Genomic DNA, 3,644 nt, shown 5'->3' with positions numbered 1-3,644 from the left:
AATGTTTTTCACATCTACTAATTATTAAGGAGCAAACTTTTATGCTTTGAATAATTATTTTTTTAATTTTAAAAAATATTAATAACCACATGATTAGAAGAAGCATTCCATTACAGTTTTAGCATATTCAGTAACACACTCCAGAGCAAGGATATATCTCTTTCAAAAGTGGTTGTAAATTTTTAGGTTCACAGTTGAATGAATAGTTATACAATACTGAACTCAGTAAAAACCTGTAATATATAAACTTGCATGCATTTTTAACCTTTAAAGAAGATCCCCATTTCAAGATATGATGTTTCCTACATCTTTTTAAATATTGTTTTTATTTTTTTTAGGAGAAGCATATTAGTACAGCTTTAACATGCCCAATAACAGTTTCCAGAGCACAGACACAGCTCCTTCAAAAGTGGCTATAAAATTTCTAGGTTTGCTGTTGAATCAAAACAGTTATACGATACTGAACTCGGTATAAGCCCTGTAAGACATAAAATTGAATGAGTTTTTAACACTCAAAAAAGATCTCCATTTCATTCTAAAATATACTGTTTCTTAAAGACTCATTGTTTTTGCTACTAACACTAAGACATAGGTGCATGCCTCTCTAATCTGTATGTATCTAGTTATTACTAGTCATAATAATTTACACTCAGATCCTTAGTGCCTGTGTATATCTACAAAGTCATCCAGTAAGTTTCCATGGTAATGTTCATCACCTCTTCTAATTGACATGACTTAAACTTATGCTTCCACATCAAATATAATACATTTTTTAAAAATTTCTTGATTTTTTTCTGTGTGTGTATATCACAAAGAACATCCCAAACCATCTTATTCAACTGTACATTCATTTCCCAGATGGCAACCTCCCATAGCCTCCCTCCCCCGACTAGGGCCCTTGTACTCTGTTATCCCTGTTAGTGTCCACTGTGTTGTCAGCACCATCAGCCATTCCCCACTACTTGTGTATCTGCTGAATCCAGTCAGCCTATCTAGAGTTCTTTGTTTCAGGAAGGTCAGCTGTTCCTCATCTAGCAGCAATCAGTTGTTAGTATTGCTTTAGATAAGATTGGAGTCTGCTGTTTATTTTCCCAGTTCTATGCTGGGAGTTCCTTGGGCCACCCAGGCCAAAAACTCAGAAGAAGGCATCTCCTGTCTGGCATTGTTGCTTGTTGTATAGCCTTTAGCTATACATATGGAATCTTGAAAAATCATATTGGCCCCTTTAATCTTTCATTATACTTTCCCTTTGGGTGTTTAAGGCTATACAGTTGGCCCAAATACACTGATTTATTTTTACTCTTAAGGTCATTTGAGTATCCATTCCTCAAGGGTCACATGGCCTTGGGAGGAGCCCCTGGCTCCTTTCTTTTACCAGTTCTGCCTATGTGAAGATAAGTCAAAGGTCCTACTCGACCATTGCTGGCTTCTCTTGGAAGCATGGAGGAAATGTTTCCTCTGTGTTGACCCTCCTCTTTGTAGAATGGACACTAGTTCATGTCTATCTCATGGGCTCTTCTTGGCCTCCTTGATCAAGAGGAAAGGTGACCAACCACAATTACAGGACATTATGGGAGATGCGCATATTCCCCTGGAACTAGTCGACCTAGGAGGGCAAGGAGCAAAAACTGTCCTTATATCCCTCTGACCAAATTATTATAGGCCTCAAAGTGTGTCTGTTAAACATCCAAGAAGGTAAGTTCTACCAGTCTGGTACTTTTAATTACTGTGTGCCATGTGGATAAATCTTGGGCAAAGACCAATTGTTCTCAGGTAAACCTTACCTAGACATATATTTCTTGATCTGGTATGTATAATTTGTCAATAGGTTGTTTCTGAAACTAGCTAGGTATTATTTGTCTCTTGCATTGTCTAACCCCTCCATCATGGTTTCCCCAATTAAGGTGCCCCCATAACCCCCCTTTATCCCTTAATGATACCCTTATCCTACGGTCCCATCTCTCTTGAGTTCCTTCTTTCAATTTATCCCCTAGGTTCCTCGTATAACCTTCCCTCCCTCTCCCTTAAAATAACCCAATTTTTTTCCATAGCTCCCTTATTAACATCTGTTTCCTATTGTTCTTCTCTTTCAGGTTCTTTCTTTTCCTTTACCTCCCAGGTTCTTTCCATTATCCTGGTTCCTGTATTTATATCTGATTTTACTCACTTTTCAGGATTTGGTTCTAGGATCCACATATGAGGGAGAATATATGTCAATTTTTTTTCTGAGTCTGTGTTACTTCACTTAGTATAACAGTTTCTAGTTCCATCCATATACCTGAAAATTTCATGACTTCATATTTCTTTACTGCTGAGTAAAACTCCATCGTATAAATGAACCACATTTTAATTTTTAACTCTTCAGTTGAGGGACACTTATGTTGTTTCCATCTCTTAGCTATTGTGAAAAGAGGAGCGACAAACATGGGTGTGCAAGTGTCTCTACAACAGGATGAGTTCTTTGGGTATATGCCAAGGAGTGGTATAACTGGGTCAAATGGTAGGTTCACTTGTAGTGTTTTAAGAGTTCTCCACACTGCTCTCCATAGTGGTTGAACAAGTTTACAGCCCTTCCAGCCGTGGATGAGTGTTCCTCTTTCCCCACCTCTTCTCCAATATTTGGTATCATTTGTTCTCTTGATCATAGCCAGTCTGACTGGAGTAAGATGAAATCTTAAAGTTTTCTTAATTTTCATTTCCTTAATTATTAGTGATGTTGAACATCATTTAAAGTACTTCATAGCCATCTTCTTCTTTTGAGAACTCTCTGTTAGCCAATCTTTTGATTGGGTTACTTCTTGTCTTGTTTCTCTGTTTTTTTAGTTTGTTATATATTCTGAATATTAAATCTCTTTCAGATGTGTCACTGGTGAAGACTTTCTCCCAGTCTGTGGGTTTTCTCTTCACTTCACTTGTTGCCTCCTTTGATGTACAGAAGCCTTTTAATTTAATGAGGTCCCATTTCTTGATTCTTGACTTTGTTTTCTGAGCAATTGATGTCCGGTTTAGAAAATCCTTTCCTAAACCTATATCTTCTAGGTTTTTGCCAATGTTTTCTTTTAACAGTTTCAGAGTTTCATGGTTTACATTGAGATTTTTTATCCATTTGGAATTGACTTTTGTGCAAGGTGAAAGCGTTTAGTTTCATTCTTCTACAGGTGGAGATCCAGTTTTGACAGCACCATTTGCTGAACATGCTGTCTTTCCTCTAGTGAGTGTTCTTGACCCCTTTGTCAAATATCAGGTGGCTGAAATTGTATGTATTCATATTTGGGTCTTCAATTTTGTTCCATTGATCTATGGGTCTATTTTTGTGCCACTATCATGTTGTTTTTATGACTATGGCTGTGTAATACAGCTTAAAATCTGGTATAGTAATCCCCTCAGTGTTCAGGGTTGCTTTGGCTACCCAAAGTCTTTTGTGCTTCCATATGAATCTGTGGATGTTTTTTCCCAATACTGTGAAAAATATCAAGGGAATTTTTATTGGCATTGCATTGAATCTGTAAATGGCTTTTGGTAGGATGGTCATTTTCACAATATTAATTCTTACAATCCATGAACATGGGTGGTCCTTCCATCTTCTGATGTCTTCCTCAATCTCTTTCTTTAAAGACTTAAATTTTTAATTGTAAAGTTCTTAA

This window comes from Nannospalax galili, unplaced genomic scaffold (genome assembly GCF_000622305.1).
Source record: "Nannospalax galili isolate Female #2095 unplaced genomic scaffold, S.galili_v1.0 scaffold256, whole genome shotgun sequence".
NCBI classification, from domain to species: Eukaryota; Metazoa; Chordata; class Mammalia; order Rodentia; family Spalacidae; genus Nannospalax; species Nannospalax galili.
The sequence above is the reverse complement of the archived record's forward strand: the minus strand, read 5'-3'. Positions refer to the sequence as shown.